This window comes from Malaclemys terrapin, chromosome 3 (genome assembly GCF_027887155.1).
Source record: "Malaclemys terrapin pileata isolate rMalTer1 chromosome 3, rMalTer1.hap1, whole genome shotgun sequence".
NCBI classification, from domain to species: domain Eukaryota; kingdom Metazoa; phylum Chordata; order Testudines; family Emydidae; genus Malaclemys; species Malaclemys terrapin.
The window spans coordinates 184253146-184277786 of record NC_071507.1 but is presented as its reverse complement, the minus strand read 5'-3'; the positions used below and the strand labels follow the sequence as shown (position 1 = coordinate 184277786).

Genomic DNA, 24641 nt, shown 5'->3' with positions numbered 1-24641 from the left:
CAGTATTATCTAAAAAAGTTACTACAATTAATGTTTTACACTTACAAAAGAAAATTAACAACATAACAATCCTAATTATTTAAACTCCAAGTATAAAATGCTTATAATTTTCCATATTTTTTCATTTATATGAACTACTCCCATGATTAGTCCTATGGGACTAGTCTCCTCAGTAAAGATTTGCAGGATTAGGCCCCTTGTAGCTAACAAATGAAATAGTGTTCAAATTCCAATCATTTTATACTTTGATTTCAAATAAATTGATTAATATTTTCAAAGAATGTTGAGATCCTCCCTCAAAAGGAACTATATAGTGATCGTCACAGTTTCAGGATATCTGCACCTGTATTCTTCCTCCCACAATCCCTTTCATGGTCCACTCCAGGAATGCCCAGCCAGGTCTCAAGATTCCAGCTATCACCTGTCTCTGGGCAAAGACCGTTGGCCAACTTCCTTCTGACCAGGGGTAGGGAGCCCCTTTCCTTATACTGTGATATCCCCAGCAAGCCCATCTATCTAAAGGCCAGTACCTGTGCTTTGCTTTCAGTCCAGCATCCATGGTTAACATTTCTCCAGGTGCTATAACAGTACTTACCTGTTCCCACACAGTCCTTCTATGAAAGCACATTTATTCTTCAGCTAAAAGCATTACACAGAAAAAATAATAAATGTTCTGACACACATGCTACAAGCTTACCAGTGGTCACCCATCAGTCTTATGTGGCCCTAGTAACCCAAGGTCTTTCCAACCCTTTTCCGGGGGTTTGGGTCCTTGGACACACTGTTCTGTCTGTTTGCTGGATCAGGAAGGAGGTCTCAAGTTAGTTCAAGTTCATCCTTTTATACCAAAAGCCCTTTTATGGTGTCCTAGTCTCTGGAAAACCGAGCCTGAACCAGCCACCTCACGGGATGGAATGTCTCTGGAGTTTTTTTGACTCGGTCCCTTAGGAGCCGGAGGACATGCCGGACGCTTCCTGGAGCAGCGCAGAGCCAGAGCAGACAGGGAGCCTGCCTTAGCCCCGCTGCACCGCTGACAGAGCCGCCTGAGGTAACCGCCGCCCGGCCGGAGCCCACACCGCAAACCCCCACCCGGACCCCAATCCCCTGACCCAGCCCAGAGCCCCCTCTTGCACCCTGAACCCCTAATTTCTGGTCCCACCCTGGAACCTGCATGCCCAACTGGAGCCCTCACCCCCTCCTGCACTCCACCCCCCGACCTAGCCCAGTGAAAGTGAGTGAGGGTGGGGGCTGGAGTGAGTGGAGTTGGGGCCTCAGAGAAGGGGTGGGGTATGGTGGGGGCAGGGAAAGGTGTTCAGTTTTGTGCAATTATAAAGTTGGCAACCCTACCTGAATTACAATTTCTATCTAAGTTTCAAACAGAGATTCTTGAAACTTAGCTGGAAATCGAAATTCAAATGCTGTCTCAAGGTAAAAAAGTCAAGCTGAGTTTGCTGTTATCTGCTTATTCACAGCACTGTCATCTTGGATTTTATGTCAAGATGTGGATGCTGTGAATAAGGTCATGTCAAGTTCTAGAAATTTACCGGCAATACTACAGGTGTATTATCCCTCTCATAACTGTCATGAAGAATGAAGCATAAACAACAGAAAGTGCATTCAAATGCAACAGGGTCAGAAATGTGTGTTATTTAAATGCTTCAAAATTAGGACCCCATCATAATGGTGTTGTACTGCTATAAAAGCAAGACTGTAACAGCAATATAAACAATCATAAGATCAATGAAGCATGGGACTTACTGATGACAAAGACCTACATAGGCTATCCAATGCAGTTATTCCCCACAGTACATTCTTCAGCCCATTTCTGACTCTAGTTTCAAATGTCTCAAGTGATGGAACTTACACAGTTTAATAAATGGCTCTGGCCCTAATCCTGTAAGGAGCTCCAAAAAAGACGGATTCCCTCGATGCACACAGAGCTCAGTTCTTAATTGGAGCATCTGTATGGAAATGTGTCCTGAGATTTAGCCAAAAGATTCCTCCACTCACTTTCATATCATTATTCCCGGACCATTTATACCACCTTAATTTCTCTTCATCCTCTAGGGTGTACATCCTTCATGTATTTATGAGTGTTCATGTCATTCATGTACAGACACACACGTTTTATCATGATTTACCTAACTAGATATTGTAATCTTTTCACATAAATCAGTTAATCCCCTCAGCCATTAAATAAATTCATTTCTCTTCTCTGATATAGCCTGGCATTCATCTGACATTTGAGAATACCGATGAAATGGGGAGAAGCTGTTCAGATGGCAAGAATCAACTGCATCTTTACTAACGTTCCATTTCCCAACACTTATTTTGCGACTCCTTGCATTTATCCTTCCTCTGCTCTAACAGTTATTTCTCTACAACATCTACAAAATTCATCTTTTTATCTCTGCCTCTCTATGATAAAACTCATTTCTATACTCTGGTAACTACCTACCTCAAACTAATCTGACCTTCTCCTTTTCAGCCTCCCTATGTCTTCTCTCTCTCTCCTTCATTCTGTTGAGTATGCTATAACCCACATCATTTTCCTCTTCTATCATCCTCATTATATGTTCCTGTGGCACTCTGTGCTTCAAAGCAACATCCTGGAACCCCCGTATTCACCACTGTCATATAATTATGATACATTTTGTACAAAGTATGCCTTGTGAGGTAGCATTTTAAAAGTCTTGATCTGTTGAACATTAATATCCTTTTGGATTGTATGTGCTATCATTATATGGGAAGTTATGAAATTTTGCTATGTGTGTGTTACTGGAAAACTTTGTGAAGTTGGGAACTCCCACAAACAGCCTTTCAGACACAACAATGGAGCAGCCAGACACTGCTGATATTCCATTAAAGGAATCCACACTCCCAAGGACTGTCCCAGGAATCATATACAATGGAGACTTCTCAGAGATAGCACGTAGACAATGGAGACTCATGTCATAGCAAAGGGTCTTTCCAGCAAGCTGGAAGAAACTATAAAAGAGAAGTGACATCATCACTTGGCCTCTCTCCCCCCCACAACTCAACACCTGGAAACACATCTGGAGGACAAAGACTGAACTGGGGAGGTGGTCCCAGGCTGAAGGAAAGTTCCAACCTGAGTATGGAAGATCAGTAACCTGCATGTATTAGGGTGAGACACTGTTTGATTCAAATCCTGTCTAGTTTATAGAACTGATTGTGGTTTTACTTTTAATTCATAAGTAACCAACTTTGATCTGTATGCTTACTACTTATAATCACTTAAAATCTATCTTTCTGCAGTTAATAAATCTGTTTTCTATTTTACTTAAAACAATGCATGGGTCACTATTTTTACCTAAAATAGGGGATGGATCACTTATTAACTTTTCTATTCATTCCCTCTGAAGCACCTCGCATTGGCCACTGTGGGAAGATAGAATACTGGGCTAGATGGACCTTTGGTCTCACCCCATAGAGCCATTCTTATGTTCTTATTTTGGTTGAAGTGCTTGGAAAATCTGCTTAGGTTGCAAGGGCTGGTGCATGTCCACTTTCCTTTGTAGAAGTGATGGACTGGGTAATAAACTTACACTGGTCAAGTATCAGGGGGTAGCCGTGTTAGTCTGTATTCACAAAAACAACAAGGAGTCTGGTGACACCTTAAAGACTAACAGATTTATTTGGGCATAAGCTTTTCTGGGTAAAAATCTCACTTCTTCAGATGCCTGGAGTGAAAATTACAGATGCGGGCATTGTTATACTGACACATGAGGAGAAGGGAGTTACCTCACAAGTGGAGAATCAGTGGTCAGGCTTTTGACCAAGGCAAGATGGTACAGCTCTGGGATGCAAGGCTGGGAAGCTGGAGGGAATTGGCTGGAGCCTCTCTATTGTTGGTTCATGAGTGGCTGGCAAAAGCATTCAGCTGGGTATGCCCCTGCCTGTGGATGTCTTTTGTAAGTGCAGTACCTGGAGAGGTTTATAGCTTGTCACAGCATCACAGTGTGCAAGGGAGCTCAGGTTGATGGCACAGAGGGCTCAGTGGTACCCCAGTTCCAGATTGCACCCTGGGGGAACCTGTCACAGTTCCCCTTTCTTATTCTCTACACTGGCTCCCCCTCTTCTTACACAGTCATTTTAAGCATCCACTCCACAGCTTTAAAGTTCTCACAACTCTGATCTTGTCTACATCAGTGACATGATTTCTGATTACACCACTTTCTACTACCCAAGTTTCTGCTCCTTATGGGTTTGACCTAGCAGAATACTTAAGCATATGCTTAATTTTAAGAAAATGTGCTTAATGTTAAACATATGCTTAAGTGCTTTGGTGTTTCAGGACCTTACTTCCTTTGCCCACTCCAACTCCATGCCTGCCTCCAAACTCTTCATTGGGAACTATGCACCGGCCTAAACCAAAACTCTGAGGGGAATACAGATCCAAATCTTAACTTCAGAACTAGTCCATATCTCTGTAATTGGCCAAGCCCGATCCAAGCATCCCCAAATTTGGGAAAAACTCAAATATGAATCTGAAATCTGCAGTTCAGGCCCATCTCTACTGGGAACAATTTCCTAATCATTGACATCAAGCACTGTCGCTCCCTCCTTCCTCTTGCTCCTAGAATTCAACCATTGCTGCTTTGCCTGTGTGTGTTAACATACCCATGCAATTCCATTGCCCACTGTTGTGTTAATTTTATTTCATTGTACTAGTTGTGTCTTCAGTATGAACACCGGTGAGGGCAATGATCTTGTATTTTGCTTTTGGTATGTGTATATATACTATTACTACAGATACAGTATTGTATACATAATAAAAAAATTGCTTAATCTCTCACTTAATTTGGTTAGATATTGAGACCAGGGAAGGCAGCAGGATATTTTTAAATGGAGATCAAGTTGTACAGAAACAAAAGAGATACCATCAATTTTGTTTGTCCAACAGGAAAGAAAACCTGCCTACTTCTACAGGTGCTATATCTCATGAGGATATTCTGAATGCCTTAATGCAGTGGTTTTCAACCTGTGGTCTGTGGATCCCTTGGGGTCCACAGGCTATGTCTAAGGAGTCTGTGAAAGATTGGAAACCCCTGTTCTATGGTAACAACAATCTGTGGTCCACGGACCTCCGGGGGTCAGCAGACTATGTCTAGGATTTCCAAAGGGGTCCGCACCTCCATTCAAAATGTTTTAAGGGTCTGCAAATGAAAAAAAGGTTGAAAACCACTGCCTTAATGGAAAAACTACATACAAAGATAAGACTGTTATTAACTGCTGCTTTGGAATTAGCTGAACCAAATAAACACATACATTCATAAAATGGGAAGGAGGACAGAGTATGCAGAAGTATGTTAATTGTTTCATGGAACTTCAGACATTAAGGAGACCAGCTTAGTTCAAGCCCTGGTGAATAATATCTATACTTACAATATTAGACTGTGGGGATTTACTGGATATTGTATTGTGGCTATTCCAATCCCTAGCTGTTGCTCTGACCTATCTTTATAAAGCTAAGTTTCATGAACCTTCTCTTATCTCTGTAGACAAGATGACATTAATACATTGTTATTGTTAATTATTTATATATATTGCTGTTAGTATATGTGCAACTGTATAAGAGGTGAAATGTGTCAAACAAGTAACAGGATCCTGTTTTTAACACCTGGCAGTTTAACGGCATGAAGTGGAATTTTCAAAATTATTTAAGTGACTTAAGGAGTACAAGCCCCATTGACAGTCATCAGCATCACCCCAGTTTTCAGAACCATAAAAGGGTGTTTTCAGGCTTTCACATAGTCAAAGGAGATTGAGTTAAAACTGCTTCTATGGTTGATTTTAATTTTACCCTATATAAGTCTCCCCTCTTCCCAAACTAAAACAACAATAAACCAAAAATGTAATGGGGTGTTTGATAGTCAAATATATATTACTTACTTACCAGGAATTTCTATTACACCCTACAGAAATTCAGCACTGTGTAAGGTTATTGCTTCTCAATTGCTTGTAGTTATATACTATAAATATTTTAAATTCAGTGAAAAACATTTCAAGGATCTATTAATCTAAAGTAACATAGCTCATATATAATTGCAGTTAACTTACAAATAGAGATATTTGGTTTATTCTTGTGCAAAGAGAGCAAGATGTGCTTTGTGACCAAAGTACATACATTAGGGATTTATGTATGTATGTATTTAACTAACAATGTAAACACTATGGTATTGAGAGGTAGATACATGCCGACAAGCAGACATTTGATCCCAATCTAATGAAAAAAACAGATAATATGTTGTGCTATGTCATTATAGCATTTTATTTTTCTCTTCATACCCTGCCACTGTTCTGTACATGGAACTCCAGCAGAAGTCAATGGGAATATAGGCTCTGATCCTGCCATCAGCTCTATACCTGCAGACCCTTGCACTCATGTGGAGCTCCACAAGAGTTATTAGGACTCCACACAAGTGCAAGGCTTGGCCCAGGCACATCAAATTGCAGGAGCAGGGCTTTTGAATGTAGCTCAATATCAGCAGGGGCCCACTGAACTATGTATGGATAGAGTAGACAGACAGAACACAGTAGTACCTGAACTTCTGACATTGTACTCTGGTTCAGAAGCAGCCCTTCTGAAGACAACAGCAGTATATAGAACAATTTGTTAAAAAAAAAAACACAACAACAACAAAAAACCTGCTCTTGAAATATATTTTAGTTACAGAGAAGCTGGATTCAGTCACTGCTCCCGACTATGAATTGTCCGAATACAATTCCATGGAATCCTTGGATATATTTTTATTTTCATACTATTATTAACTGTGATTATATATCATATATTATCATGTTATATACAAATATTTACATAGCACTGTAAATGTACATACCACAGTACTTTACAGAACATATAAACAGACAATCCAAAAAGATTAGAATCTTAAGGCATGTAGTTGAGACAGGGAGAAAAGAAAAGGAGCAATTAAGAGAGGAGATGCAGAAGAATGTACAGATCAAGAGGGGATGAGATGAGGCAAAGGCAATCCTGACAATTCTGAATTAGACCTTAATGTAACTATGTAGGAATCTTGAATGAGTAATGGTTAATCTCTTAACCATGTAGGATTTATGTATGTATTGTGACAAAGTTCCTCCTCTATCTTGGTGGGTCCTGCGCTTATTGGCAGATTTTCTTGCCTCAGAGATTCACCATGTGGGTTGGGGAACAGCCCAGAGACCTTCCCCTCTGGAAGAACCCACAGTCCAGGTCAATTGGGAGGTTTGGGGGGCAACCCGGGCCCACCCTCTACTCCGGGTTCCAGCCCAGGGCCCTGTGGACTGCAGCTGTCTATAGTACCTCCTGTAACAGCTGCATGACAGCTACAACTCCCTGGGCTACTTCCCCATGGCCTCCTCCAAACACCTTCCTTACTCTTACCACAGGACCTTCCTCCTGGTGTCTGATAACACTTGTGCTCCTCAGTCCTCCAGCAGCGCACACCCTCTCCCTCTCAGCTCCTTGCACCTCTTGTTCCCAGCTCCTCGCACTCGCACCACAAACTGAAGTGAGCTCCTTTTAAAACCCAGGTGCCCTGATTAGCCTGCCTTAATTGATTCTAGCAGCTTCTTCTTAATTGGCTCCAGGTGCCCTAATCAGCCTGCCTGCCTTAACTGGTTCTAGCAGGTTCCCGATTACTCTAGTGCAGCCCCTGCTCTAGTCACTCAGGGAACAGAAAACTATTCATCCAGTGACCAGTATATTTGCCCTCTACCAGACTGCTGTACCCCACTGGTCTGGGTCTGTCACAGAATGTATTTAATATATATGCATTCCAGTAGCACTTGTCATGTGTGAGGTACTGGCTCCTCACACAAGAAGACACAGCTCCTGGCCCCCAAAATCCGTTTAAAAAATAAGAAAAAGCTTTAGGCTAAATAACTAAACCAATCTTTGTTTCGTATACTCAGAGCACATCCTCACATATCTGGATGCTCTTCTTGTAAGCTTTAATGGAAAAAAATACAGGTAAGTGATGATCCACTCACAATATCCGAGGAGGAAAATAGACCCTTATCATGAGAGACTTTCCTTTGACTTCAACAGCCATTGGATCATGCCCAAGGATACCGATACATCCAGGCAGATGCCAAAGTGTAGGTGAAGTTTAGTTAATGAGCATTTGACAATTTGGCCCCATCTGTCTAAAACATTTTGCTACAAATGAACAAAAATATTTAAAAAAAATTGTATCCCTTTTGTTCTCCTTCTAAAAATCAATTATATCACCTTACATTTTAATTCTCAAACTAGATTCTATTTCCAAGCAGTCATGATTTTGTGTTTAATTCAGATTTAGAGTCACAGGACTGGAAGGGACCGCAAGAGGTCATCTAGTCCAGTCTCCTGACTAATAAGTATTATCAAGACCATCCCTGACAGGTGTTTGTCTAATCTGATCTTAAAAATCTCCAATGATGGAGATTCCACAACCTCCCTAGGCAATTTAGTCCAGTGCTTAACCACCCTGACAGTTAGGAATTTTTTTCTAATGTCCAACCTAAACTTCCCTTGCTGCAATTTAAGGCCATTGCTTCCTGTCCTATCTTCAGAGGTTAAGAAGAACAATTTTTCTCCCTCCTCCGTGTAACAACCTTTTATGTACTTGAAAACTGTTATCATATCTCCTCTCAGTCTTCTCTTTTCCAGACTAAACAAACCCAATTTTTTCAATCTTCCCTCAGAAGTCATGTTTTCTAGACCTTTAATCATTTTTGTTGCTCTTCTCTGAACTTTCTCCAATTTGTCCACATCTTTCCTTAAATGTGGCGCCCAGAACTGGACACAATACTCCAGTTGACGCCTAATCAGCATGGAGTAGAGCGGAAGAATTACTTCTCGTGTCTTGCTTACAAATACTCCTGCTAATACATCCCAGAATGATGTTCGCATTTTTTGCAACAGTGTTACACTGTTGATCATATTTAGCTTGAGGTCCCCTATGATCCCCAGATCCCTTTCTGCAGTACTCCTTCCTAGGCAGTCATTTCCCATTTTGTTTGTGTGCAACTGATTGTTCCTTCCTAAGTGGAGTACTTTGCATTTGTACTTATTGAATTTCATCCTATTTACTTCAGACCATTTCTCCAGTTTGTCCAGATCATTTTGAATAATAATCCTATCTTCCAAAGCACTTGCAACCCCTCCCAGCTTGGTATCATCCGCAAACTTGATAAATTTACTCTCTATGCCATTATCTAAATTATTAATGAAGATATTGAACTGAACCGGACCCAGAACTGATCACTGCAGGACCCCACTCAATATGCCCTTCTAGCATGACTGTGAACCACTGATAACTAGTCTCTGGGAACGGTTTTCCAACCAGTTATGCATCCACCTTATAGTAGCTCCATCTAGGTTGCATTTCCCTAGTTCGTTTATGAGACGGTCATGCAAGACAATATCAAAAGCTTGCAGAAGTCTTTTCCAAGAGAGGGGAAAAAAGCTCCAAAGAGTTCCTTAATGTCTCTACTCATGTATATAATTTGAAAAATATGCGTATAAAATTAATTTTTGGTACCACTTACCAAAATACAGTATATGTTCTGCTGTAATGAAACAACATTATCCAATCAGGTACGTGCTGGTTAGTTAGTAATCCTCCTAAAAATAAGTTTTGGGCAATGTTTGCCACAATGGATATTTCATAGCTATTAATTCTAGTGACTAGCCACACAGATTTGAGATGGTCTAATGTAATATTTTATTAATTCCTCCAATTACATCGTGAACAAACTAGTCCTCTTTCACATATTTGCCACATTCCATCAAAAACCATGTGGAATAATCCCTAAAAGCCTCCTATATTAAACAGTATCTCTTATTTCATTCTTTATAAGCCTTTCAGTAGCTTTATATTCCATCTAAACTATAACTGATAAAAAGAATATAAATATACTTTTTGTGTTCTGAACTATCAACTTTTATAAACAAGATGTTCTAATTTTAAATTACTCTGTTGTGGATTAAATACATAGATATTCTCAAAGTCCACAAAGAAGATATCCTTTACATTGTATTCAGTACCATTTAATATGGAATAATTTAACTTTTCTTCTGGATTAAAAAATGTTTTTATTAACTATGTGGAACTGATCCTTTATTAACTAATTCATTTAAAATAACACACTATCATAGTGTAATTACTTCTTAAAATATCGAAATCAAGTTATAGATGCTTTACAAAGACTGTGTTTAATAAGTGGCCTGGTTAAGTTTAATTTAAAAAAAATTACTTTGGGGACTGGCTAGCTCAAGGACTGATAATGAAATACAGAACCTTGAAACAAGATATAAATGTTGAACAGTGAGGGTAATTAAGCATTGGCACAGATTGCTAAGGGATGTGGTAAATTCTCCATTGCCTGGAGTCTTTAAATCAATACTGGATTTTTGTTTCTAAAATATATGCTCTAATTCAACCACAAGTTATTGGAATATAGGAATCGCTGTGTGAAATTCTATGGCCTGTGTTATGTAGCTGGTCAGAGTAAATGATCACATTGGTCCGTTCTAACTTTAACAATCTTATGCCTCGAAAACCTTTTCTCTCTAGGTCACTACTTAAAGTCAGCAATGATCGAAAGTCATTATCATCAAAAGGATGAGTAGTGACCTTATATAAACTAGTCTAAAAATTATTAAAATCATCATTACAGCTGACGTCCTTACTGGCAGTTTAAAAAAACAACTGCATGTCAGCTGAAACCGATGCAGCAGAGTAGATACACTCCCTCAGAGTTAAAACAATCAAGTTAACTCCATTAATTGATATTGAGCTGATTGATTTATCTAATGTAAACAGAGCTTACACTAAATAGTCACAGAGACTCTGGCCTTGGCTAGACTACAGAGTTTTGTCGACGCAAGTTACACTGACAATCAAAAACTAATATAATTGCATCACTTGTGCATGTTCACACAATGCTCCTTCTATCAGCAGATAGCACTGACATAGAGAGCAGTGCACTGTTGGTAGCTATCCCACTATGCTATTCACCACCTTCAGCAGCTAGGAGGTGTGGGAAGGCAGAATGGATCACAGCGCATGATGGGTGTCGCTTCAATGTCCCATGATGCAGTTTTTTCCATCCCATCATTCCATGGGCCTCCGACAGTTTTGCAGTATTTTTCAATGGTCCCTGTTTACTGTGCGCTCGCCATCTGTGTCTGAAAGGATGGGTCCTGCACTGCTCTCTACTGTTGTGGTCACTGTTATGAACACATCGCAGCTGGTCATGCAGTATATTATGAGCACCCAATCTGAACAGGAATCAGAGATGCCTGACCTGCTGTGTGCCATGGAAAGAAACAACACCAGATTACTTTTGGGATTCAGGAGCTGCACATGGTGGACCATGGCTTTTGGGCTCGGGAAACAAGCACTGAGGGGTGGGATCGTATCGTTATGCAGGTCTGGGATGATGAGCAGTGGCTGTAGAACTTTCGGATGCAGAAAGCCACCTTCCTGGAACTGTGTGCGGTGCTCGCCCCAACACTGTGGTGCAAGGGCACCAAAATGAGAGCTATCCTCTTGGTGGAGAAGCACGTGGCGATCGCTGTGTGAAAGCTGGCGACTCCAGACTGCTACTAAACAGTTGTGAATCAGTTTGGAGTCAGGAAGTCCACCACTGGGGCTGTGTTAACCCAAGTGTGCAGGGCCATTAATCACATTCTGCTATGAAGGACTGTGACTCTTGGCAACATGCATGAAATAGTGGTTAGCTTTGCGGCAACAGGATTCCCTAACTGCGGCGGAGCGATAGATGCCACACATATCCCAATTTTGGCTCCAGACCTATCTTGTGATAGATGGTCTGAATCTGTAAAAAGCAACAGAGACCCTCTGTTGCTCTTGTGATAGAGTACATCAATAGAAAGGGGTACTGCTCTATGGTATTGCAGGTGCTTGTGGATCACGATGGCCATTTCACTGACATCAATGCATGGTGGTCCAGGAAGGTACATGACGTACATATCTTCGGGAACACTGGCCTATACAGAAAGTTGCAAGCAGGGACTTTCTTTCCAGACCAGAAGATTCCAATGGGGAATACGGAAATGCCCATAGCGATCCTGGGAGACCCAGCCTACCCCTTACTCCCGTGGCTCATGAAGCCTTATACGGGAAATCTGAACAGCAGCAAGAAGCACTTCAACAATAGGCTGAGCAGGTGCAGAATGACCGTTGAATGTGCCTTTGGCAGATTAAAAGCTCATTGGCACTCCCCTTATGGCAGGCTAGACCTAAATGAGGAAAATATTCCCATGGTCATAGCAGCATGCTGTGTGTTCCATAATATTTGTGAGGCTAAGGGTGAAAAGTTTCCCCCGAGGTGGAGCACAGAGGCAGATCACCTGACAGCTGATTTTGAACAACCAGATACCAAGGGTATTGGAGGGGCACAATGAGGCGAGGGGGGGGCTATTTGAACCAGGGAGGCTTTGAGGCACCATTTTGACAATGAGCTCCAGTAATGTGTCTATCTATACAGCACTCTGCCATGCTTTAACTTGCTGCCTTGCATGAAAATTTTGATGATTCCTGACCATGATTTGTATTCAACAAATGATCAAATTGCCACTGTGTATTAATTCCAGCAGCAACGACAGTATGTAGGAGACAAAGATTGGTTATCTTTCAGAGAGTATGTTTTTATTAAATACCAATTAATAACACACACAAAAGGCTTAGTGGGAAAGGAGATAACAATGAAGGGCAATGTAGGCTCTATAGTTGTGTATAACTCCATCTATCATTTTGGAAGCTGTCCAAGAGGGTGGAGTGAACAGGGTACGAGGACGGGCAGGGAAGTTGCAAGGAATATATGGGAGGAGTTTGGGGAGAGCATGGAAAGCAGTTCTGTATTGGCTGCAGAGGGGGTGAGCACACATGAATTCAGACTGTAGTGTGATTAGGGACTTCAACATCTACATTTGCTTCTCCATCACTTTTATCATCCACTCCTGGACCATTAAAATTCGCTACTGGGTCTCCCTTCTGTCGTGCCTGTATATTTTATCATTTTCTTTAAAGTCTCTCTCCATGCCCTGAATTCTTGTTTTTCGGCCTCTGAGGATTGCAGCAACTCCCAAAGCATGTCCTCCTTGCTCCTCCTTGGTTGCTTCCTTATCTGGCAGAGGTGCTCCGCCCGTGTGTTGGGGGTTCCCCTGAACGCCACATCTGCAGAAGCACAAGAAACAATAAACAGAAGCATGATTGTTAGTGCACACACAGCATCAAATCATTATAATAAAATGCACCTTTTTAAAAATACAAATCAGCTTGTCACTGTCCTTTGGCAAACACACAGCTTGGCAAAAGCCCTAAACATGGTGAGCTCGGCCCGGGGGTGAGGTGGGGTCAAGATGGGGCAAAGAATCTTGGTATTTTTTTAAAGGGGATTACTGCAGGTGACTAGGGACAATATTGTAAATTCTGCCACCATTTTCCACAGTCAGGAGTCATTGAAGCCAATATCTCATTCCTGAAGGTAAGCAAGAATGCAAGGGTGCATCTCCTTCACACATGCGGCTTCAGACCAGGTACCTATGCTGCTCACCTGTGTGCCGCTTTGGTTCCAGCACAAATGATTGCCGATTGGTGCAGAAAAGTTCCCTAAAATGAGTGAAGGAACAAACCCAAGGAACCTTCGGCAGAGGATTCACAAGTATGTCCAGGAAAGTTTCCTAGAGATCTCTCTGGAGGATTCCCGTGAAATCTTGGTGTGCATTAACATGCTGCTCCGCTGCACTGCTTAGCTGCACAGTGGAATGTGAAGCACAGGCAAACACAGCTAGTCTCATACATTTCTATCCCTTCACCCACTTCTAGAATATACAAAGCAAAGGACAGCTCTACCTCATATAAATGAACAGCATCAACTTAAAAAGATCACTTACCAAATCTCTCCTCTCCCGCATTATGCGCACCAGAGACGGACTCCTGGGACTGGCTAGACCCCTCCAGAGTGGAAAAGAAGTGCTGACTCACCACACCACCGGACAACTCTGCTGTGTGCTCCAAACTCAACCTCCTTGTCCACAACTTCATCCTCTGGGTTGAGTCTGCGGACTGCTGTCTCCAGCCCTGTCAAAGTATCCACTGGGCTCTTGGCGGTGGAGGTGGGGTCGCCGCCAAGGATGGTCTCCAGCTCTTAATAGAAGCAGCAGATCTTCAGCACAGCACCAGAATGATGGTTTGACTCCCTTGTCTTCTGGTACACCTGCCTCAACTCCTTTATCTTCGCACGGCACAGATGTGTGTCCCGTTCATAGCCCTTATCCAACATACCACAAGAAATCTGATCATAGGTATAGAAGTTCCTATGGCTGGATGGAACTGGGATTGCACAGCCTCCTCTCCCTACAGTACCAGCAGCTCCAATAACTCAGGTGTGCTCCAAGCGGAAGAGCATTTCCTGCATTGAGCCGCCATGGTCAGCTGGGAAGATGCAATGTAAGCTGTCCACACGGAGCAAACAGGAAGTGGAATTTCAAAAATTCCCAGGCCCTTAAAGGGGGAGAGGCAGAAGCCTGTGTATCTGGGTGCAGGGCAGCAGAGTTCGAACTGCTGACCAGAGCGGTCAGCATGGGCATTATGGGACACCTCCTGGAGGCCATGTAAAGCAGCATAACCAAGCTCAGCATCTACACTGACACTTTGTCGATATAACTTTGCCGCAAAAAGCCATATGGCTCTCGTTGAGGTGGCTTTATTTTGTCGGCAAAGCAGGAGAGTTTTGTTGGCAGAAAGAGCATTGCAGTGTGTACATCTCCAATGTTTTGTCAATGATAGCTGACTTTTGTCAACAAAACTCTCTAGTATAGACAAGACCTCTACTATTCTCTAATGCCTACCACTTATCCCTGCCAGTATGGAAGCATGTTGCTGGCGCATTATGAGAGCTTTGCAATGCCACTGACTATGTCTCAGTATGGCTTTTTGGGTGTATAGAGGACTTCAGTTTCTAGGACTATCTATCAGGTATCTTTGAAAAGCACTCAATTCATGTAAAGGGAAATTTACAACCTTTTTTTTTTGGTTTTTGTGAGTGCTGGAGTGGAGGGGAGAGGAAAGACATTTCTAACTACAACTATCTGACAAACAAGAGCACAGTTATAATTAGATAATCCAAGGTGTCAAATAAGGTGTAGGATCTACTAACAAACCACACACTGTAGTTCACTGTGATTCAGTCTTTTTGCCACAAGAGAACACAACCCCCGCTATGTGAATGGGAATGACATGTACACATGATATGCAGTCCTGCTCCCATTAAAATAAATGGGAAAACTCCCACTGAGTTCATTGGGAGCAGAAGGGGGAGCATGACAATATTATCAGTGAACCTTTCATAGGATCCCATGGTATTTAGTGAACCTTATAATGGATCTCTATGAAAACACTGATATTGTTTTGAATTAATCATCCATTAAAAAAATCACAGTAACACTAACTCTAATCACAGAAACAGCTTTCAGAAGAGCTATGTTTTAAAATGCATTTTTTTCTTGAAGGAAATTATTCAGCTACCATTACGTCAATAAATTACATCAGCTAAAGTATAACAAAGTCTTGTTCCTGCAAATACCTGAACTTGGCAAACTTAGCACAAATTCTTCTGTTTGTTCTGTACAGCCTTGGCTCCTAAAAGTGACTTACATGGGGTCTGTTGTGGGCAGAATTGTTTAACTGATGGTCAAATATATTCAGACACCATGATATGATTGCCATCTATGTTTCTGGTGCCAGAATTTGAGACAGTATTATTTTTAGCACAATAGACTTACTTATTTCTAATTAGTTATGTGAAAATTATTTACTTGAGGTCAATTGTGAATTTCTTGTTTTAGCTAAAATAATCTGTTCCCTAGCCTCCACTAGAAAGACTGCTAGATACCTTTATATACTTATTTTTAAATGTATGTTAATTTAAAAATTTCAATGCAAAAGAACATGATATCACCCCTACCCTTGCCACAACTTTCCACTTCCCAATGAGCAAAACACCTCTTCTCTCCTCCAGCTCCCTCCTTAAACACCATTTATTTTGCGAAGTCTTCCAGCTATGAGATCACCATTGACAATTTGCCTCACTTTTCACATTTCTATTATTATCCCATGGATCATATTGATATGAAATAGATTGAAATGTCCTCAGGATTGTCTTTGCTGTAAAGTTTTAAAATAATAATTATTAACATGTACCAATGTAAAATAAATAACATCAAACAGTAATACTAATCACGGATTTGGAACACTGTCTGGAGAATTTGGATTCCATAAACAAGAACAATTATTTCAGCAGTTGTTGAGAGCCATGTTCTTGCTCCCCTATGTTTCATTCTGTTTAAAGGCCATTGCACCCATTTTTTCTCAGACTCTGACATTTTTCAGCAGTCTGAAATTTCAAAAGATAATAAGCACCTTTCTACATGAATGAGCTCAGGAGTTTGAACTAAGATGGCAACATGAGTGTTTTCCCATGCCTTGCTGGTGGTAACATCCTACCCCGAACCTCATCTTTGCAGCTGTTCCTGTATACAGCATTTCCCTAGCTTACCATTTCTTTTCACTGTGCTGCTGCTGTACCCCGTACTCCTAGGCTAAGGCCATGTGCAGAAGTTACAGCACAGGGCATGAATTTTCAGCATAATGAGGGAAAATAAACAGTGAAGAGGGCAGGAGACAGCGAATATGAAGAAGCAAATAGAACTGATGCATGCAAATTCTGGAAGGGAAGGAACAAAGCTACAGTGGAAAGAGGGAAAAGAAATAAACAGAATGTGAAGTCATGTGAGACACAAATTCAGGAGTAACAGACACACAAGTGAAAAGTGCAGATGCAATAATCTGATGGCACCATAACAAACTGCAGGACTAAATTTGAGTCGTGATGGTTGGGGTTAGGAGCTCTGCAGAGGGATCACCCTGTTCTCTAATAACCATAGGCTAAATGAAGAACCAGGCAGACTAAAAGTCCCCATGATGCAAGACCTCTGCAATAGGAATCCTTTAAGACAGCTCTAAAAAGGAAGGGGAGAGTAGACATTTAGTCCAGTCTACACTGACAAAACAACCAAGTATAAAAAGTGAGTTTAAAAACCATACTCAAGCTGTTTTAAAACATCATAGGCAAGAGACAGGACAAAATGGAAAGAAGAGGGTTGCAACCTTTCATGCTATGTGACAGATATTTACAATTCTAATTATGTTTAAAACAAGCTTACCCATTAAATCTAATTTATAATTGCCCAGCTTCCATAATTAAATCAAATGTAATGTATGTTGTTATTTTAATCATGGTTATAGGCTTATTTTGCATTCTTTGCACATCCAAAACACCTGTTAAAATCAATGGTTAAGGCATACAGAATTGGGTCCGTTATTATGAATGTGAGAAAAAGATAAATGTACATACTGCATATTGTATCTATAACTATCTTTCTACCTCTCTTTGTATAAATGATTTGATTTTAATCAGGAATACAAAATATAATAAAATTAGAATCCCAATTAAAAAATTAAACAAGTGAAAATTTGATGAATGGAGCTAGAAGAGCAGAAATAATAAGATACAAAAATGAATAAGGGGAAAATTCAAAGATAATGTGTTTTTAAAAAAGCAATAATGCTATTGGCCAGAAATTTTCTCTATGAAAGTTCTAAAATTTAATTTATTTAGGTTTACGTACCTAAAATGATAAGGAAGCAAAATTTCTGCACATAGGGAGCATATGAACTTATATCTAAGTCCTGCCCACTGCTATACTGGGGTTGAAGCTGTTACAGAAAACAAGCAGCAGGGATGTATCACTCCAAAGCACTTAAGAAAGCAAAGGGGAGAAAGATGAGGTGTCACGGCTACAGGTGATGCAGTCTACACACCAGGCCCTCAAGAGGATATGGTCTGCTAGCTAGAAGGCACATCTAGTCCTCCAGCCAGCTAGTGTATATGCTACAGATGCAGAATGTTGTATCCAGAGGCACTTCCAACTCCTTTCAGCAACCCAAGTGAACCCTGCGGTGATTCCTCTATCATGTGTATCCATAGGAATTCTACCCTGGCCACCAGGATTCCAACAGCAGCAAACTCATCTGCTACTGTCTTTCTTACACTATACCCATCCACCTAGGCAACTTGCCTTGCAGTTCTGGCCAGGGCAAGATTTGACTTTGTTTGTATTATATAAACAGTAAGCTGTCAAGTTGTGACTTTTTTTTCTTGGTAGAGTTACACAAATAGATTGGGGGTGGGGAGAGGGAATGAAAACATTTCTGACTTTTGCTTGTAGAGTACTATGGTTATGTAACACTGTGACAAACTAACAACTGAAAAGGCTAAGTACCATGACAAATTACCACAGTCTCAGGCTTTGAATCTGCTTATCAAACTAGAGAACATCTTAATAGATTGATAAGCAACATACTAGTAAAGTGTGAAGACATTTTGATGTTTATTCTATGATTAGCTATTCCATTCATTAAATATATTTTTGAAGCATATGTGGGATCTATGTATACTGACTTACATCTGCACAAACAAAATCCAAGCAGCCAAAATCTATTTGGTTTACCTCAATACTCCCTTCCCCCGAGACACTCACATACACAGACTACTTCTAAAAAACAAAGGTAAAAAATGAAAGGTGTAGTTATATGTCATGGCATATATCGGTATATGTTTAAAAGATCAGACCATTCAAAAGAACAATTATATTCACAGCCCTGCTCCTAGTGAAGTCTATAACAGCACTCCCACTGAATTCAATGGGAGCAGGAGCACGCCTTTTTAAAAAGGTGAGTATTGCATAATGAAGATTAAAGACATTTTTAATTTTTTTCTTGATAGTGACAGCAACTCAGACTACTTTATGAATGTATTTATTTATTGGGAGAGTTGGGAATGGAAGGAGAAAAGTAATAAAAGTATGAATTAAAATTACTCTCAGTCCCCAAACTTAAAATGGATAATACAGAAGGCTTTTCAATCGAACTGATATTGCTAAAATATCAAACACATACTGTCAAAGAAGCCATAGTATGAATATCAGTATATATCTGAGAGCTTGCCATAGAAACAAACTGCTGTGTAAACAATATATTTTGAGGGGACTGGCGAGAATAAATTTTACGAAGATCAAGGTTGTTTTCACACCTTTCTGTTGCTCTGGTTTGTCTAGATTTTGTTGTGTACCATATTCTGCCTAATAAAGCCATTGCTTTTACTACTTAGTCTTATGTATAAATGGCTACTGATGATCCTTCTAGCTCAGCAATTTAATACGACAAGAGCAGAGTTCAGATCCGCAAAAATGTTTGCTATAAAATTTTACCATTGTGGCTACTGAAATCATTAGGAAAAGGCCTCTATCTTTTAATATATCTGCTGCATGAACATCTTTGCAATAGCATAGCAATCATACATGGATTCAATATTTCACTAACTGGCCATGTCACAAGCCTGAAAATAATCATGTTTCATTTGTAATTAAAATTGGGTCGATCTTTGTAAACTGGCCCCCTCAAAAAATGTTATACTGTTATCGAAAAGGTTTCCTCTTAATTAAAAAACATTGCATATCCGGATGCCCCTAATTCCTCCGATAGCCTTACTATAAAATCTTTAGATTCTAAATTAATTCTGAAATCGATACCTTTAAATTATCTTTTGGTAGCAGGTGGGATCTTGAGGCCACCTTGCAGAGGGGAGAAGATTTTTGCAGTGGGGGAGGGAGAGGGACTGAAAGCTCGAAGGCAGCCGCCCGAAGCAGTTGGAGGGCTGCTCTGCCTGTTCACATGCTGCTGCATGCAGCTGCCAAAAGTACAGATCAGTCTTCGCTGCTGCTGCCCGGTGATTCATTTTCAGGCTGCTCATCAGGACAGGAGAACTGTCTTCTGCAATGTTAATGAGTTTTATAGCACGCCCAGGAGAGCACCCTGACCTGGGGGATTCCATAAAAGGCTAAGAACTAACCTGCCACGCCTCCACCTCCACCTGGGAGAGCGCAGAGCACCTGGCGTGGGGGATGCTAGGTCTGTATGTTCTGAAGTTGAGGCCCAGCAGTAAAAGGAAGGTCGCTTTCCACAACCCCCAAAACATACCCAGCTGGGGCTGTTTTCAGGCGCCCCCCAGGGTCTGACTTTCCACAGACTTTGATGAGTAGGAAACAGGGCTGCTCGGCATCTGGTGCCTCGGCAGTTGTGTCACAAAAATCCTCCACCTCTGCAGGGGGCTGGGGAGAGCTCCTGTCTGGAGGAGGACCCCGGCCGGATCGGTTTACAGCCTCCTCTCGCCGTGCCAATTACCGCCAAGGATTCAGTGCAGTTACATAATGTTATGGGGCACGGTGCACCCCACCATGATCTTCACACCAGCCCCCAGCCCCGTATCACTGAGGAGCAGAAAGGCGCAGCTGTCACCTCCGCCTCAGGACCACATCTCCAACAGCTTCTGAGTCAAGGGACAAAGCTGTGAGGCGCAGGGAAGCGCAGTCGGTAACGGCAGAAGAGAAAGGGCTAGTGTTTGTGGGGTGGGAGGTACAGGAGGGAACGGCGAGGAATCTGCGGGGTGCAGAGAACTGCCAGGAGTGTCTAATTCCTGCAGATCCAGAAGGTGCGGGGTGATCTGGTATGTGCAAAAGGGGCTCTCGGGGAGATTTCGTGTGTGCAGAGAGGAGGCTGCAGAGGACTCTGGTGTATGCAGAGAAGGGGTTGCAAGAGGATCTGTGGTGTGCAGAGAGGGAGCCGCGGGGATCGAGTCTGTGCAGAGGGGTCCGATGTATAGAGAGAGGGGACTGCAGGGGGAATCGGGTAAGAGAAAAGAAGGAGCTGCATGGGAAACGTGTGCAAGGAGTTGTAGTGGGGACCCAGTATACGGAGAGGAGGTAAAGGGCGGGGGAGGCTGGTAGGTGCAAAGAGGGAACTGCTGGGTTCTGGTAAAGGGATGCGGGCGGTCTGGTGGGTGCAGAGAGGAGGTTGCAGGGAGATCTGGTACCTGCAGAATGGAGGAGAGGTATGCAGACGGAGCTGGTATGCGCAAAGGCAATAAAGGGATGGTCAAGTTGGTGCAGAGGGGCTTGTTGGTATTTTAGTAAGAGGCTGCAGAGGGGTCATGTGTGTGCAGAAAGGAGTTGGGGGCTGGGAGAAACGCTAGGGAAGGTCTGGCATGGATTCCTAGCAGCATCTTTTAAGATACCGAAGGAGGAGGGGTCTCGCTCTAAACCGCTGTTGTTACGCAATGTGGGGTCTCCAGAAGTGTTCAACGTCTTCCCCCTTCTTTCTACCAAACGGTCCCCTGTATCCCATTATTCTGGATATTTCAGCCTATGCATGACCCTTCTATGCAGAATGAGACACAATTAAAAAAAAAAACTGTACTGAGCACACACAATTCATGTGCTAACAAACTCCGTTTGCAATTTCAGGAATGTGCCTCTTATAGGTTGGCCAAATACCTGGGAGGTATGGAAGGAGGGGAGAAGGGAAGTTCCCACTTTTGAGATACACTCCCAGTATATGTTTCCTCTTAGCTCTCTAACTCGTTATTTTAAAACGTTTTATTCTTAAACTGCACTTTTTGCTGCCCTTGCCACATTCTTCCTTGTATGTACTACCTGCGTCGAGACCTCCTGCCTAAATTCCCTTCAAGATTGACCTGTCCCAGTCCTTTAGCTATAAAACATGCTAGATTTCTTAATAACACAGAACAGAGCAGTCAAGCGACAGCAGCTTTTATGAAACCTTTCTTGACTGGTTGGGTCACCGAGAAAAACGCCCCGATTCCCACACGAGTTCTGCCGATCTGCCCCAACTTGCCTCTCCTTTGTTTTGATCTCTGGAAATGAAATTCTCCTTTCGTCTCCCCTCCCTCCTTCTCACGCCTTCCTGTGGGAAATGACTTGGATTGCACACCAGCTTTTGTTATCTCCACCCACCTCCATTTTCACCTCGTTCTATTCCCAAGTAAACAGGAGCGCAGCACATCCACCGTGCAGTTTACCACATCAGAGGAGTGAGATGAGCGCGCTTATTCCAAAGCTTATCCCTGAAAACATCTTGCAGATGCATAAAAGGGTGGACCACTTAAAAGAAACATCTGTCACACAAACCAAGTCTATCAAGAAAGTAATCGCAAGGATCTCTAGCAATTTGCTCTTCACAATGGGTTTGATGACCTTGCAGGGACTACTGATCTTCCTCTTAATTTTCGCATGATCTGTTTGCACTGGAAAACATAATGACCTTTTCTCTATTGCTTTTCAAGTGATTAGAAATGTCAAAAGCCTCCGGCTATCAGCAAAACATGCCCAAACGCAAATTATTAAGCGAGCGATCAATGCCTGCTTTTGATGTTGGTATTTATATCCTAATCAATATAGCAGTCAGTCTCTCATCTTAAAACAGGTCAAGGCAGATTGCTGTGGACACAATTTCCCTCCATTTGGTCAATAAAAACAACAAGGCACACAAAGTATTAAGAAAGGAAAAGCAATGTTACACAACTTTGCTCGTTACGATTTGTAAGCGCTAAAAAGAGGCAGAGATAACCACATTGCTTTAAGCTTTTAAGTACTAACATATGGCACAAAAGCCTCCTTCTATTTCCATCCTATCCAGTTCATCCACTTTCACTAGCAAACACTTCTGCCACTTTTCCGGGGGGAAGAAATCTGCACCGACAGGATGTCAGACAGTTTGATACTTTACAACCCTCTCATTTTATCCCCCACTTCTATCAGCAACAGAACTTCGCCATCTGGATCTAAAGATGTGTGTATGTAGGAAAAGGTTTCTATTTATAGATTTAAAAATCATATGTAGTTATACTCACCCTCCGCCTATTGCCAAACCCCGTAGCGGACTTTAAAAAGTAATCCTAATCCTCAAATATCGTGCAACCAAACACTTCACAGTTCACTTTCTCTTTTCACCATCACAAGATGTTCGCCCCCCTCATCCTTTATTGCTAGCAAACAGCGGGATGAAGCAAAGCCGACAGCACTTTAGTAACCATGCATTTCACCGCATCCATGCAGAAGATACAGTGGTGCAAGAAATTCCAACCCCACCATGAACCCTAAATTAGCATCCAAGAGAAAGGGAACACTTACAGTTTGCGTTGTGTGCTGTCACCTGAAGCAAAGAATAAAACTCAAAAGGGCAGATTTCGAGAGAGAGAGAGAGAGAGAGAGAAGTAGTTAATTCAGATCAATGGTGAATCGGTCCCTGCCTCTCCCGCTCTCTCTGCGGCTTAAATCCCCTTATAGAGCGCGCCAGCAGCTGCTTCCACACGTTCCTCCGCTTTGCTCTGCACTGCAGATCGGGAATCCCAGAGAAATTCAAGGTTCCCTTGCTGGATGGAGCTGCGTGCGCACGCGCTGCCAGTTCCCCGAGCCGATGGAGTGTCAGATTTTGTTCGCCAAGAGATACGAGCATGCGCATTCACAACAGCGAGGCCGCTGCCCTTGCTTCTGCTCTCACCTGCCATCAGAGATCGGATCCCTGAGCAAAACCGAGTGTGGGGGGCAGGGGAGAGGAAAAGAACAAAGGGGGGGGGGGACTCAGAAGGGGAGGTAAAACAGGGAAGGGAGAGTGAAGGAACAAAAACAGAGTGACGAGATCAGTAAAACGGGGAAGGACAAAAAAAGGGGGGAAAAGGAGCAAAAACATTGAGGAGGGGAAGCAGGCGGGCTACAACACTGGGGAGCGAGAAAAGAGGGGCAATCACGAAAAGACCAATAAAAACGAGGAGGACAAACGCAGGGGACAAAAACCACAACAGGGAGTGGAACAAAAATGTGTTGTTGGGGAAGAGCAAACAGTTAGGAGGAGGGGGCAGGTGAGCAAATGCATGGTGAAAGAGTGGAAAGGAGCAAAAAAGGGAGGGTACTGGGGAGCATATCTGGAGAGGGGGCAGAGGAAAAGAAACAGGGAAGACAGGGACTAACATAAAAATAACATTATGCATCCGAAGAAGTGGGCTGTAGTCCACGAAAGCTTATGCTCTAATAAATTTGTTAGTCTCTAAGGTGCCACAAGTACTCCTGTTTTTTTTTTTTTTTTTTTTTTAACATAAAAGAGGTTTTTTTCGTTTTGAACACCACCTTTTCAGGCCTTCGGTACACTCAATTTTTCTTTCATCTGCAGGTCACCTTTAAGAAATTGTCAACTACTACACACAGTTGTCCATCATTGAACATTAAAATGGATGGGGAATATAGTCTGTTTTGTCCCTGAATTCTTTCAGTGGTCAAAGAAAAAAATATTGGGGCAATACATTGCTTTCACTAAAGTGCCGTCTACATACCCTTTACACACATACTGGGCTGTTTTATTGAATGTAAAGAGTGCATTGTCACTGACAGTTTATTTCCACAACAATTTCAAAAGTTCTATAAGAAAATGGATGTTAGCTGACTAGTTTTAGTTTAGCTAGCCATGTTCCCTCATTTAATGTGATAAACAGGTGACTGATCCCCTTCTTTATATTGTTATTAATATGAACATTAAAAATTTGTATTGCGCTAGCTCCTAGAGGCCAGGACCCCTTTGTGCTAGGCACTGTACAGACATGTAACAAAGAGACAATCCCTGCCCTGAAGG

General features: G+C 42.0%; 1 protein-coding gene across 2 annotated transcripts in view; it reads right to left on the bottom strand.

Moving 5' to 3' along the window:
* VSNL1 (visinin like 1) overlaps window positions 1-23393 on the bottom strand; it is a 141394-nt gene extending 118001 nt beyond the window's left edge. The window contains exon 1 of one of the 2 annotated variants that reach the window (XM_054024098.1): window positions 23150-23393. The gene's annotated coding sequence lies outside the window, so the exon portion shown is untranslated. The remainder of the gene's footprint in view (window positions 1-23149) is intronic. The other variant, XM_054024097.1, reaches the window with a different exon arrangement.
* Between the last annotated feature and the right edge of the window lie 1248 nt (window positions 23394-24641).